Here is a 16,109-nt window from a genome sequence, read left to right as displayed (position 1 = left end):
CGGTTTTTCAATGGTAGTACTCCAGCTAAGACCTCCAAACTCATCGTATGGGTCGATTGCATGCAACCCAAGGCGATACGCAAACAACGATATTGTATTCGCTCCAGTTTGATCAAATGTGTGTTTGCCGCGGAGCGGAAGCAGAAACACCCGTACTCAATGACAGACAATATCGTTGTTTGGTAAAGCTTTATAAGGTCTCCTGGGTGGGCTCCCCACCATTGTCCGGTTATTGTACGAAGAAAATTCACTCTTTGTTGACATTTTTTCATCAGATACCTCACGTGACAACCCCAGGTGCCTTTAGAGTCGAACCAGACACCAAGATATTTGTGTACCAAAACCTGAGAAATCGTTTTACCCATTAATTGTGTTTGAAGCTGAGCAGGTTCATGCTTCCTAGAAAAAACTACCATCTCAGTCTTCTCCGGAGAGAATTCGATACCTAGCTGTAAAGCCCAAGCAGACAAATTGTCCAAGGTATCTTGCAATGGTCCTTGCAAATCGGCAGCTTTGGCTCCTGTAACAGAGATTACACTGTCGTCTGCAAGTTGTCTTATCGTGCATGAATTTGCCAGACATTCGTCGATGTCATTTACATAAAAGTTGTAAAGAAGGGGGCTTAAACATGAGCCCTGGGGAAGACCCATGTAGCTAATGCGAAAAGTTGCCAAATCGCCGTGCGTAAAATGCATGTGCTTTTCGGACAACAAATTGTGCAAAAAATTGTTCAAAATTGGAGAAAATCCTTGTCGGTGAAGTTTACCCGAAAAAATGTCAATAGAAACGGAATCAAAAGCCCCCTTAATGTCCAAGAACGCAGACGCCATTTGTTCTTTGCGAGCATACGCCAGCTGAATATCTGTTGAAAGCAACGCAAGACAATCATTCGTCCCTTTGGCGCGGCGGAAGCCAAATTGAGTATCTGATAGTAGACCATTTGATTCGACCCAATGGTCTAAACGACGGAGTATCATTTTTTCCATCAATTTCCGGATACAGGATAGCATTGCAATCGGCCTATAAGAGTTGTGATCAGCAGCTGGTTTCCCTGGTTTTTGGATGGCGATCACCTCCACTTGCCTCCAATCCTGCGGTACAATGTTTTGCTCCAGGAACTTATTGAACAAGTTCAACAAGCGCCTCTTGGCATTGCCGGGTAGATTCTTCAACAAGTTGAATTTGATTCTATCTAACCCAGGCGCGTTATTGTTACAGGACAGGAGGGCAACTGAAAATTCTGCCATCGTAAAAGGTGATTCTATCGCGTCGTGGCCCGGAGACGCATCGCGAACAAAGTTTTGCGCAGGAACAGAGTCCGGACATACTTTCCTGGCAAAATCAAATATCCACCGACTTGAAGACTCCTCGCTTTCGTTGACCGTTACGCGATTCCGCATTCTTCGGGCTGTGTTCCAAAGAGTGCTCATCGATGTCTCCCTCGACGTCTCGTTCACGAACCGACGCCAATATCCGCGTTTCTTTGCTTTAGCCAGGCTTTTAAGCTTGGTATTAAGCTCCGAATACCGTATATAGTCGTCGGGTATACCTCCCTTCTGGAAGGCCAAAAACGCGTCGGATCTTTGCGTGTAGACATCGGAGCACTCTTGGTCCCACCACGGAGTTGGAGGCCGCTCTTTGATCGTTACGCCGGGATATTTCTTCGTTTGGGCTTGCAACGCGGCGTCGAGGATTAAGCCCGCGAGGAGGTTGTATTCTTCAAGTGGTGGGTGATGTTGAATCGACTCGACCGCTTTTGAAATCATTTCCTCGTATAACTTCCAATCGACATTCCGTGTGAGGTCATACGGAATGTCAATTGGTCGCATGCGAGTTGACCCGTTTGTAATTGAAATAAGAATAGGCAGATGGTCGCTACCGTGAGGATCGAGGATTACCTTCCATGTGCAATCCAACCGTAGCGACGTCGAACATAAGGATAGATCCAAAGCGCTTGGGCGCGCTGGAGGTTTCGGGATACGTGTCATTTCACCGTTGTTTAAAATAGTCATGTCGAAGTCATCGCAAAGGTTATAGATTAAAGAGGAGCGGTTATCATTGTAAGGGGAACCCCAAGCCACACCATGAGAGTTGAAGTCTCCCAAAATCAAACGTGGCGAGGGAAGAAGTTCTATTAAATCAAAGAGCAGCCGTTGCCCAACCTGTGCTCTGGGAGGAATATATATTGAGGCAATACAAAGCTCTTTACCTTGTATTGTCATTTGACATGCGACAACTTCGATGCCTGGAATCGAGGGGAGGTTAATACGATAGAAAGAATAGCACTTTTTAATCCCTAAAAGTACTCCTCCATATGGGGTGTCTCGATCAAGGCGAATAATATTAAAATCATGGAAGTTGAGATCAATATTTGAAGTAAGCCAAGTTTCACAAAGGGAAAATGCATCGCATTTGTTTTTATTTATCAAAACTTTAAACGAATCAATTTTTGGTAAAATACTTCTACAATTCCACTGTAAGACAGAGATAGAATCCTTCATATACGCAGTTGAATTAGGCATCGAAGGATACAATCGCTGCAAGGAGGGGCCATTGGGCAGTCAACTGCTTCAAAAATGATCTAACTGCTGGGAGGAATGCTGTAAGAAAAATTTTAATTGGATCGGGTACATTGAAATTTTCAAAAATCCAGTCCACAATGTCAGAAAACTTCACTAATCCAGAGTTTGTTTCATCAACTGGATGTGCAAAAGGAACAACTGGGGTTTTAGATGTTCCTGGCAGTGCTGGGAACTCCTTCTGAGACTTTAAATTTGCAAGCCCAGGAGGAGTTTGCTTCGGTTTTTCCGCAGCACTGTTTGGTTTGTTCGTACTTTTCATTACACTTTGGGAAATTTTAGGACCTTTACGGAGAAGTTTAGGAGAAGAAACATTTTTCCTCTTCCTAGACTCCCCAGGATTGGCATAAGATGTTCCCGCTGATGAATCGTCAGAATCGGTTTCATCAGAGGACAACAGATCAAGGGGGTTCGATGTTATGGTAGAAGTGGTCACGGTCTTCTTCAGCATCTCAGCATAAGAACGCTTTGAACGCTCCTTAAGTGACCGCTTGATTTTATCTCTGCGCTGCATGTACACCGGGCATGTGGAGAGCTCATGCTGGTTTTCCCCACAGTGAATACATTTTTCAGCATTAACACTGCAAGAATCTTCCGCATGAGTCTCCCCACACTTGCTACATCGTGCCTTATTGCAGCAGTAGGCGGCTGTGTGGCCTAACTGCTTGCAATTAGTGCAATTCATAACACGGGGTACATACAATCGCACAGGCAGACGAACCCGGTCGATCGAGACGTGGCTAGGGAGTGCAGATCCGGCAAACGTAACGCGAAACGAGTCTGACGGAGTGTAAACTTTTTTACCGCCGACGAGAGACATGGACCGCAATTGCCTACAATCCAAAATCTTCGCCTGTGTTTCGGTATTTTTGAAGCAACCGGTTGCGCTTTTTAGGATACACTCGACAGACAGACTCGAATCGGTTATGACACCGTCGATCTCCACGTCTCGTGCGGGTATGTAAACGCGATACTCGCGTGTGAAGAGCTCAGAGCAAGCAATAGCATTGGCCTGTGTCAGATCACTGACCACGACACGGAGCTTGTTAGGTCGGACCTTGGAAATTTCGGTCACGGCCTTGTACCCCTTCGTCAGGTCTTTAGAAATTTGCAGTAAGCTTAATCGCTTTGAATTCACTCCTGCCTTTGGACGAAAATAAACAGTATAGCTGCCCTGTTGAGATCCGTTCGGGTAAAGCCAGGGGCGAGGGGGGACTGGAGAATGAACAGGGGAGGGGGTAACAGAAGGGCCAGGGTCAGGGGGGTTCGGGGATGGTGGCACGGGAGGCGAGGGATCTATATCCATCGCGCTAAATGTAGCGCACTAGCGCACTAGCGCCGACAATAACACGTACCTATTTACTTCTTCCTTCCAGCAGTGGTTGTCCGATCGTTCGAAGCTGCACCCAAAGCAGCCAGCAGCACCAGTACAGCAGCACTAATACAGCCACCAGCAGTGAGCCGGGTGTGAGATCACTCAGCACAGCGACACGACTTGACTGTCAAATGATGGCCTTGAATTAGAAAGATCTATTCACTGTGCACAGATCAAAACTGCAGCTGGTATTTTGCACCAATACAGCCAAAGTTGCGAGCCGGGTACAGAACGTAGCGACACAACTCACAATCTAGTTGGCCTTTAGCGCGAGTAATACACTCTTTTGTTTGGCTATTCGTACACACGGACCGGATTGTAATAGAACGACCACTTTGCACGTCCGTTTCTGTCGAGTGTTCGACGCGGAATGAATTTTAACATATTGACCACTGTATATCTGATACATATGTAGATATGCCTAATGTAAAATGAACCCAAGCACGATCAACCAATTTCACACGATCTTACGTTTGAGGCGTTTGTTAGGTGTTAAGAGCCAGTTCGCGAGAGGCGCATGTTGTGTTGATCTTCTCCGATTGGGCTGAAATTTTCAGCATTTGTTAGTCTATTCAAGGTAGGAAGTTTTGCAAAATTTCAATTTTTTTCATTGAGGTTAAGTGGGGTAAAACGGCCATTGAAAATGATATGTCCAGCAACGTCCAAATTCTAAAAGTGCAATAACTCCTGCTAGACTTGATGGATTTTTCTAAAAATTTTTGGTATTATTCTACACTAAGAGTACTTAAAAACGCATGGTAAAAATATAGGGTGAAGAGGTAAATTGACGAAAAAAACGCATTTTTCTTTTAAAAATTGTCAATTTTTAGGGTCATCCTACTCTTTTCAACAACGCTAGAAAAAATATCTGAATATGGCGTTTTATAGAGCAACTCACGAGCTTTGATGTCATGTGATGTGATGTCATGTCAAACGGCCCTAGAAGGTTTTTTTCAAAAAAACTGCCAAAATCACTAGAATCACTTTAGTTCCTGCTAGACTTAAATGATATTACTTAAAATTTAGATCATCAACTGTACCTTACCAGAACTACCTACTCTACCAGAAGATACGCAATTTGGGGTAAAACGTTCCTTGAAGATTTTTTTTTTTCAAAAAATGCCGTCAAAATCACCAAAACTGCAATAACTCGGGTTAGACTTGATAAATTTACTGAAATTTTAGATTATAACTCTAGTTAGATACGAACTTAAGGGTAAGATGACATAAGTGACAAATAGATTTACATGACGAAAAAAAATATTTTTCTTGGAAAGTACTTGGCGAATTTCAAGGTGCTATTTCCTCAACAAAAAACAGTCCAAAATCCGAAGTTAGCATTTTATAAAACAACTAAAGAGCTTTTATTTGATATCAATTCCAGATGCATCATTTGGAAACTGACTTGAAAAAGGACTGAACTTTTTCTTGACTTTTTCACTAGGTTTCAAGAAAAGCATCAAACCCTGTAAAAGACAATATCGATGAGACGGTTGCTGAAAGACTGCAATACTTCGAGTTTTGTTAAAGCAAATGAAGTAAGTTATGGTTTGAGTTTCATGTTCATCTTTTTAATTTGATTGTTTTTAAATTTAATTCAAATCTTTTTAATTTGATTGTTTTTAACATAATTGTCATCGGTCTCATTCTTCGCTTTTTCCTGAGTGTTGGCCAAAAAAATCATGTTACTCTGGTTACTGTTGTATCAACAAAAATGAACAATCATTTTGAAAAATCACGACCTCGAACAATAATGCTTAACAATTTTTACTCATGATGTTCTTCAACGTTCATCAAAGCACCATCTTCCTTTACGCTAAGTTTTGCATATATAACTATTGCAGAGAATCGTGCAAATAACGATTTTATTTGCTCCACGGATAAGGAGGAACTCGGTTGGAATTATATATTTTCGCGACCATCATGTCGATAATATCTTTTACCTTGTTTGAAACTTTTCGTGAAGTCAAGGAAAACTTCAGTCCTTTTTAGTCACTTCCCAAAAGATGCATCTGGACATTATGCCAAATAAAAGCTTTGTAGTTGTTTATAAAATGCTAACTTCTGGTTCTGGACCTTTTCTGTAGAGAAAATAGCACCCCGAAAATCGCTAAGTATTTCTCAAGAAAAATATTTATTTTCGTTAGGTAAAACCATTTGTCATTTTTGTCATCTTGCCTTTAAGTTCGTATTAACTTAGAGTAATTATCTAAATTTTCAGTAAATCTATCAAGTCTAACCCGAGTTCTTGCAGTATTGGTGATTTTGACGGCATTTTTCGAAAAAAAATCTTCAAGGAACGTTTTACCCCAAATTGCCTATCTTCTGATAGAGTAGGTAGCTCTGGTAAGGTACAGTGATAATCCAAATTTTTAGTAAAATCTTTTAAGTCTAGCAGAAACTACAGTAATTTTAGTGGTTTTGACGGTTTTAAAAAAAAACTTTCTAGGGCCGTTTTACCCCATTTGGCACACTTGGCTTATACATGACATTTAAGCTCTTGAGTTGCTCTACAAAACGCCATATTCAGTTTTTTTTTCTAGCGATGTTGAAAAGAGAAGGATGATTCCGAAAATTGACAATTTTTAAAAGAAAAATGCGTTTTTTTTCATCATGTTACCATTTTACCCTATATTGTTACCATGCGTTTTGAAGTACTTTTAGTGTAGAATAATACCACAAATTTTTAGAAAAATCCATCAAGTCTAGCAGGAATTATTGCACTTTTTAGTATTTGGACGTTTTTGGACATAACATTTTCAAGGGCCGTTTACCCTACTTAACCTCAAAGAAAAAAATTGAAATTTTGCAAAACTTTCTAACTTGAATAGACAAACAAACGCTGAAAATTTCAGCCCAATCGGAGAACATCAAAACAACGTCCCTCAGAAAGGCGGTTGCGGCTCTCGCGAACTGGCTCTTAATGTCATTTAGTCATTATTTTGTTTGCATCGAAAACCACTTAAGCAACTATGAAGCATTATAGACTCTGCCGATTTTTTTTTTGGCAATGAATGTCACAGCCACTACGTCGATGTCCAGTATAACCAGCACGTCTTCAGCCTTATTATCTCTTCTCATTGCAATGAACTGTGTTCATTCTGCTCACCTCTTGACAACTATATGTGAATTCTTCTACCAAGTTCTCCCGCTGCAATCCACCGGTGGCGAAAAAACCGAGTGAACCGGTTCGGCAACATTGTTGCATAGTTTACTCTTTGGTAACGATTTATGTGTTCGTAATCGCCATCCCAAGTCGCGCGTTTTTATTTTTTTAACCTCTGCGATTCAACAAAAGAGCTTGAGAAATGCACTGAAATAGAACACAGTCGACGGTGTATCGGAAGGGTCGAAGCAAGCTACCGATAGCGGGGTAATGAAGATGCTTGAGGTGAAGCGTAGCGTATAAGCCGGCAACGGTATGCAGATAGTATGGAGAGGCTGGGTTGTATTTTGCTCTCTATCAATGTAATTATAAGCACACTGAAAAAAAAAACTTTTATCGAAGCTCTGATTCACAACTACAAAAAGCAGCAAATCATAATATCAAAACTAATAATAAATATGCTTTCTCATTTAGTTAAGAGGATTACACACTGGAAGCTGGATTTAACGTGAGTTTATTTTATTTGGAAGGTGTTTCTCGCGATAAGTAAACAATTACTGTTATATTTCTAATTTGTCTCTCTAAGTAAGAAATCACGATCCTAATCACTACGTACTGCTTCATTTACTGAACATGATATCGTTCAAGGTTATATTCATCCTATGTATGAGTGAGGCCGCATGCAATGCAATGGACTCAAGTATTTGAATAAAGAAATGCGAAAATGTTTTTAAAGCCTAAAGCCTGTAGTACACTCTTTGTCTAATGGTCAAATATTTGACCTTCTGACATAATGGTCAAATTTATTTGACATCATGGTTGTTGTTTGCCCGTGTTTGCCCCATGTTAAAATTGGAGAGTGACAAACAATTATCTTTGACCAAATTTTTATCTGTCAAAAAGTGCCAAATATTTGACGCTTGGTCAAATAGTGTAATACAGGCTTAAGAAACACGGCAAACAAACAAGTTTAACCACAATTCGTTCTATGACGAAGTTGAACAGAATGACATTAGACAAAATATCATATGAAGAATATGGAAAATATCACCAGAAAAAAATATCCAACTAATTTCAACCGAATTTACCACACCATCGCTTAAACTTCTTTTAGTATTCTGCCTCCTCGTTCTTAGTAACATTGCCCTTCTTTTTTCTAAATAGTGCAATTACATTCTTGTTTTTCAAAAACCAAATTAAGGTATTTTTTACTAATCGATGTGTTAACATCGTAACGACCATCCAATAATAATTTATAAACAAAAACTTGCATACATCCTTCGGATGTACGGATTTAAAACACCAATGCACACTGGGGAAAAACGAACCCAATTTCCCACTAAATTAATGTCGCTGAGCTGGCAACCTGAATTTATTGGTGATGGTTTCATTCTGTGCAGGGCACGGGAAAGGGTCTATATTTCCAAAAATATGCAAGAATAAGGTTAAAAAGGGCAAAATAGACCATTTCCCGTGCCCTGCACAAAATGAAACCAGCACCAATCGATTTGTTGAACAATTTTACATAAGAATTGCTATATTTCAGGTTGTTATCACAGCGGTGATTATTTAATGGAAATATGGGTTACGACTTTTCCACTAAATAATCGCCGCTAGACTGGCGGCCTGTAATATAGGAATTCTCATGTAAAATTTGTCGACAAATCGATTGATAGAGACGAAAAAATTGTTGGATTTGTTGCAAAACAACTTCATTTCAGAATTTGTTTGTATAACTCATTCAGATTCAGTTTTGTTTTCAAAAGCATATGAAGAAATACAAAATCGTATCAAATTATGTTATTTGTATCTCGTGTTGAAAGAATTTTGTAACTTTTAAATTATGCTCTTCTGAACAGGTAGCTACCTTCAAAATTCCTTTAACGTAAAATTTTAAAAATGATGACACATCACCTAAAAAACCTTCGTCTTTAATAATGAATGTGCACGCTTGCTTATAGCGACACTATTGGTAGGATTACTGCCCACTAAGCAAAATTTCAAAATAATCGTTGTTTTTCCGTCGATCAAATCGGCATCCACTGGCACGTCTGTTTTATTGTAAAACGTTTTCAGGATCAAGTAGGTTCATAGAGCATGTCTATAGCTTATCGTTGAAATCAAATCTTTTCATAATCTTTTGCATGTAATCGAGTTCTATATAATTATCTAAAATTGATCTGCACAGTCTCACGTGACTATCATCTAGAACATGCGGTTCGGACATTTCGCTTTGAAACAGTTTCTTATCTTATTATTTCATTGGGCCATTTCTGAATCGGGACAAATTAAAGGCAACAATGCAGCATTCGCTTACAGAGCTCAGAACTCTGGCAGATTTTCTGCTTCATTCTAATGCAAAACCTGCCAAAAAGCTCTGTGCCGCTGTCAGGGGCGGATGAAGGCTGATTTGAGCTGCAGGCGAAGACTGATTTTGCCGCCCCCCCCCCCCTCAAATTTTTATTTTATATGAAACGCATTTTCTATAGACTCGAAAATTTGATTAGACAGCATGTGTTGTGTTAACAATTCAAAAATGAACATTTCATGCTTTCACTGTTGAAATTTTTTTTATCGTTTCCGACATATCAATTTCTTGAAGCACCTGTCTTTCTATCGATATTATCGCCAAGCCACACAAACGTTCTTGCGACATGGTCGATCGTAGTTACGTCTTTATAAGTTCTAATTTTGAGAAACTTCTCTCGCCACTTGTTACTTACTTAATTTACTGCTGCAGGCGAAGACTGATTTTGCCGCCCCCCCACCCCCCCTCAAATTTTTATTTTATATGAAACGCATTTTCTATAGACTCGAAAATTTGATTAGACAGCATGTGTTGTGTTAACAATTCAAAAATAAACATTTCATGCTTTCAATGTTGAAATTTTTTTTATCGTTTCCGACATATCAATTTCTTGAAGCACCTGTCTTTCTATCGATATTATCGCCAAGCCACACAAACGTTCTTGCGACATGGTCGATCGTAGTTACGTCTTTATAAGTTCTAATTTTGAGAAACTTCTCTCGCCACTTGTTACTTACTTAATTTACTTTTAAGGCGACAGACCGATTATCAATCCAGTGCCGAATCCAGAATACGTCGCCATGTCACTCGGTCTTGGGCTGCTATATTCCAATCGCCCCTAACACCTGTTTCGCGTGCATTCTCGTCGACAGCACACATCCAACGAGTGCGGGGTCTACCCCGAAGTCGACGACCTCTATCGGGATTCCTGCTAAATATAGCCTTCGCTCGTCGCTCATCCGGCATTCTCGCTACATGCCCAGCCCACTGAAGCCTGCCGTGTTTTATCCGCTTGACTATATCCGCCGACTTGTATGCCTGGTACACTTCATGGTTCATGCGTCTGCGCCGAACACCATTTTCTAGTTTGCCGCCAAGGATTGAACGCAAAATCCTACGCTCAAAAACACCAAGAGCTCACCGATCGGCCTCTTTCAGCGTCCATGATTCATGGCCGTAGAGAGCCACCGGAAGAATCAGTGTTTTATAGAGTTCAAGTTTAGTACGGATTTGCAGACTGCGGGACCTTAGCTGGTTACGTAGTCCGTAAAAGGCCCTGTTTGCGGCTGCTATCCGCCTCTTTATCTCACGGCTAACCTCGTTGTCACATGTCACTAATGTTCCCAGGTAAATAAATTCGTCGACTACTTCAAATGTTTCCCCATCTAGCACCACCGCAGCACCAACCTCCAACGGACTACCACGCACTCTACGAGCCACCATGTATTTCGTTTAGGCAGAGTTTATGACAAGCCCCAATCTCACAGCTTCTTGCCTGAGAGGTCCGAAGGCCTCTTCCACTGCTCTACGATTAATACCAATAATGTCGATATCATCCGCAAAACCTAGAAGCATGTGCGATTTCGTAATGATGGTGCCGCTTTTCTGCACACCAGCCCTCCGTATAGCACCTTCCAATGCGATGTTGAACAATAAGTTCGACAGCCCATCACCCTGCTTCAGCTTTGTTGGGAAGCCATGTTCGAGCATGATCCGCCATAACTCATTTCTCTTAACTGAATCGTACGCTGCCCTGAAGTCTATGAACAGATGGTGCGTCTGCAAGTTGAATTCTCGAAATTTCATCGAGGATTTGTCGCAAGGTAAACATTTGGTCCGTCGTGGAGCGTCCCCCTCGAAAACCGCATTGGTACTCGCCAACAAAGGTCTCCTGCAACGGCCTCAGTCTGTGGAACAGGATGCGGGAGAGAATTTTGTACACGGTATTGAGAAGAGTTATGCTCCGATAATTGCTACAGTCCAGGCGATGACCTTTTTTTGTAGATCGGGCATATGAGACCCTCCAACCAGTCCGAGGGCAATTCTTCATCAGACCACACTCTCAGTATGATCCGATGGATGGCACGATACAGCTGTTCGCTTCCGACTTTGAAGAGTTCGGCGGGAATGCCGTCCTTCCCAGCTGCCTTGCAGTTTCTCAGCTCTTCCACTGCTTTCTTCACCTCGTCCATGGATGGTGGATCCACAGCTTGACCATCATCCTCAATAGTCATCCTGCTCCTTTCGACTCCACTGTTTCCCTCATCGTTCAACAGCACACTGAAGTGTTCCTTCCAACGCCTGGCCACCTCTGTTTTATCGGTTATCAGGTTACCCTCCCTATCGTTGCACATGACAGGAGCTGACACGTTTCGATTCCTAATTACGTTGACCTTCTTGTAGAAGCTCATCGCATCGTGCCTGGAGAAGCAACCTTCCGCCTCCGCAAGAAGACGCTCCCAATGCTGTCGTTTCTTCCGGCGATGGAGTCTCTTTTCAGCGGCTCTAGCATCTCGATATCTACCCACGCTCTGCGAGTCACAGCCGTGGCCAACATGTGACCCCTGGCGCCGTTCTTCTCCTCCGTCACTCTCTGGCACTCAGCGTCAAACCACCCATTGGACGCAGCTGCCGCAGTTGTACCCAACACTTCTCGCGCTGTAGTGCTGATCGAACTGTGGATGTGTCTCCTGCGCTTTCATTGTATGTCTTTTCCAGGAGCTCAAAGAACACCACTTGTTACACTAATGGGTAAAGTGAGTAAAATTCTCAAAGATCTCCGGATTTACTTCTAAAGCATCAGTAATGACGCTATTCAAACCTTCATTTCTCATATTTTTCAAAAAGTTTTAAACGCTGCCTATCAAGTCTATAGTGTTTTCGAGACTGCTATTTATTTTTTGAAGGTAATTACTCACTAAATTGATTTTGAACAAAATTGAATGCCAAGCTACTAAACTGCATAAGAATTTGATTTTTTTAATTATTTTTGCTAGGCTTTTTGCAGTATTTCTTGCAAACGCATCTTGCTTCAGATCCTCGATTGCTTCATATAGGGCATAATAAACTTCTCCTATATTAAACCTCAAGGGAATGACAGCATCATTTCGACTTTCCCAACGCGTTCCACTCAGAGGCTTTACCGTAAGAGAAGTAATGTGTTTTTTGAACGATGAGTTGAAGCAGAAAAGAAGTTGAAAATTTCTTGCACGACACTGAAAAAGTCTACTACATCAAAACATGACTTGGCACCATTGCTTACAACAAGATTGGTTGCTGCATGGAACGGATTGATTTTTACAAAAATTGATTTTTACAAAAAAAGTTTAAGATAATTAGTTTAAGAGATTATGACAGATCTCGACGTTTCATGCATTTATAAGACCATTTTTTCAATATCGAACATTTTACGAACTACCTGTGCATTTTTATCGGCCGAAAAAGTGAAAGTTTGACCGCTTCGAGGCACCACTTTTCGAAGTCCGACTGAGCTGAAATTTTGCAAGAAGACTGTGGCATGTGGAGTGTTAGTACAACGTTAGTACATGAAAATGTGGATGGTCGCGTCGCACGTGAATAGAAATCCTGCTAGGGAGAGAAAAAATTTCCTCGTCGCTTAAAAAATAAGCACACGCATTAGCCGTCTGTTTGCCGCCTCTCGATGATTGACGAGCAGGCGACCGCCTGTTTCGCCTACGCGTTAATCCGCCCCTGGCCGCTGTAGTTCTTGCTAGATGTCGTTGTTACAGATAGTCGCATATTCATCTTGAAAGAAAACGGTCAATCATTCAAGTTAAGTTTTCCAATCTTTGTAGTACTTTTTTAAGGGGGGTTCTCCCTCTGGCACCGTTATAATATAGACCATTTTACGAACTGACAGGTATCATAAAATTTGATTATGTTGATATTGCTTTTACGTGCGTTATATCAACGGTGCAGAGCTCTCTGTCATAATTCATTCATGAATTGAGTTTCGAAACGTCTCGTAAAATGGTCGATTACCTGTAGTTTAAGGTGAAACGGGATTGTGGCTTTTTCCTATACAATTTTGAGGTTAGAGTTCCTTTTACTTCTGTATTTTGATCGTAAAAAATCGGCTTCCACTAAATAAACAGTACTCAAATTGCTACTTCAGGCATGCAACAGTTGTGAAAACAATTGATCAAAGTTACATGTACGTAGTCTTCATAAATCAAGAAAAAATTAGATTGCAAAATTCGAGTTGATCGCGACCACGTCCCGATTCACCTTAATAGCAACCCGCGAGGTAGTTTATCATATTATTCAAAACTACGATTTATTTTCACGGTTAATATTATCTAGAAGATTCACTGGCTTTGTAACCCATACTAAACATTGTCAATCAGATAACGTAAAAGGAAAGTAGCAAGTGAAGCACGCATTTAAATTGTACAGCGATGATAAGGCTGCAATTTATCCATGGGCAGAAAAACATAATACGATTTCGACCAGTGGAATAAATAAACAATTTTGCATAAGGGGCCATCCACATACCACGTGGACAGCTTTGGGGTGGGAGGGGGGGGGTTGGATAACGTCCACGGTCCATACAATTTTTTTAGAATTTATATGGGTAGTTGTCTACGGAGGGGGAGGGGGGGGGGGTCAAAATCGTTAAAAATCTGTCCACATGGTATGTGGATGGCCCCTAAAGTGAATTGATACTCGTACAATTAATAGTAAGAGATATTGTAAAATTCTTATAAGATAAAATGTTTAAATACACTAAAGTCGCTTTTTACGCGGGGGATACGTGCCGCGTAAATTCCGGAACCCGCGTAAAAAAACCGCGTAAATTCCGGAATCCGCGTAAATTCCGGAATCCGCGTAAAAAAACCATCGTTAATTTTGCATTCCGAGTGAAGGGAACCCGAAATCCGGGCAAAAAAAAAATACCGCGTAAATTCCGGAATCCACGTAAAGAAAACCGCGTAAACTCGGGAATCCGCGTGAAAAAACCGCGTAAATTCCGAAACCCGCGTAAAAAAAACCGCGTAAATTCCGGAATACGCGTAAAAAAAGCCGCGTAAAAAAACCCGCGTAAAAAAAACGCGTGAAAAGCGACCTTAGTCTAATTATAAAATACAACCGAAACCGTAACCAAATAATTTCAGTGTATTTTGCCCGTGTGTTTTTGAATTCAGTTCACTCTATATAACGTCGTCTCGCAGCAGTCACTGTTCAATATTCCGAACAGTAGGAAAGTCATTCGTTCTGTTGCTACCATATTTCCACTCTGATTTTCACTTTTCCTTTTAGGTGTTATACTTTAAAGGAAGCACTTTTAAGGCACGTTCGTAGATTGTGCAGCTAAGCAGCAACTTTATAGCACACGCCACACTTTTGTGCGTATTAAGGCAGACGTCTTATCGATCACTCAAACTATGAACTAGTATATACCTGATTCGACTTTTCTTGTCCATCGGTAGAAAGATTGAGTAAGGTCAGTCGTAAGCTCTAATGAATTGCGTTACTAGCAGATGCTGTGTTTAGTTAAGAAACAGTGACATTTATTTGATAAACACAACGTATATTAATACACCGTCATTTTATATATTCCATTATACACATACTGCCGTTCGACGATTTCTCACATACATAGAACTGAAGAATGCAACAAGTTTCCAGTGCATCATTTACCCGTTCGAACGTATGACACTCACTTATTTTTGCACCGAAAACTTGCTCTTCAATGCTGCTACAGGTTTATATTAGACTTCGTGATTGAATTTAAAATATTGTTTACCATCAAATGTAATCCGTAGGCGAAAACGCAGTGCATTTATTAACTCATATTCCTTCTAGTATCACTTTTGATTAACTCAAACGCAGTTTGCGTAACGAACTAAGCTAAAATTGAAACAAAATTACAGCTTTAATCAAACACAACGAGACTAGAATTTATAGCACTCAGGTTCGAAAGCAGTGGCGACAATCAGTATGGCTTTATTTTAAGAAACTGTTAAAAACGTTGCAAAAATGAACTCATCTCGCCCGTAGCGCCGCACTGCAAATGTATGCATTGAAGCTACAATGTAGGCCTTTCTGCCATGTGCGAGAGAAGCGTTCAGTATTATACTAAACTGCGAGAAACCAGTCGTAAGTAGCATGTGCATTTACAAACTGCATGCACTGTAGCGTGGTATTGGAAGGAAATTAAGTTTACAGTAAGTCTTGCTTTTACGTGGTGTGAAATATGTGTTGAATATGCATGTTGCTATAGTTATTAATTGTTTACTGTAACAAGAAAATCCCATTATCTTTCAGTTTGATAATTACCGATGCATTCCTGAACCTTTCTGTGCAAAGTTCATTTACCAATAACAGCAGCTCAAGGAAATGACCGCTTAGCAATTGTTGAGTGCAAATAACCAATGAACCCCTACATTGCTAAAGTGAAGCTTATATGAGGGGAAGATGAATATTGCAGTGAATATGTATAAGTACATTCATGTGTAGCTATCGCAGAAATGTATGGATCCGTTTTTTTGCTCGCTTATAATTGTGGGTTCAATCATGTTCAGCTAATAAATGGAACTCTAGTTTTGTTCGTGGATTCTACGGTGAATGTAGGTTCTTGAGAAGCTTTATCACTGAACCGATTGTCAAGGTTCAGTTCAAGCATGTGGTAATATAGATAGGTAGCTGTAGTAAGAGTAAGAGCTTAATCGTTCACTATCTAGGACGTGGCCAATGAAGTTATATTTCAGCAACATACAT

The 16,109-nt window shown here is 40.7% G+C and overlaps 1 protein-coding gene across 1 annotated transcript in view; it reads right to left on the bottom strand.

The window, feature by feature from the left end:
• Positions 1 to 15,424, bottom strand: part of LOC129718783 (uncharacterized) — a 392,933-nt gene extending 377,509 nt beyond the window's left edge. Inside the window, exon 1 of the mRNA XM_055669859.1 lies at positions 15,136 to 15,424. The gene's annotated coding sequence lies outside the window, so the exon portion shown is untranslated. The remainder of the gene's footprint in view (positions 1 to 15,135) is intronic.
• Positions 15,425 to 16,109: the final 685 nt, after the last annotated feature.

The sequence above is a fragment of the Wyeomyia smithii genome, chromosome 1 (assembly GCF_029784165.1).
Source record: "Wyeomyia smithii strain HCP4-BCI-WySm-NY-G18 chromosome 1, ASM2978416v1, whole genome shotgun sequence".
Classification (NCBI taxonomy): domain Eukaryota; kingdom Metazoa; phylum Arthropoda; class Insecta; order Diptera; family Culicidae; genus Wyeomyia; species Wyeomyia smithii.
The sequence above is the reverse complement of the archived record's forward strand: the minus strand, read 5'-3'. Positions and strand labels throughout refer to the sequence as shown.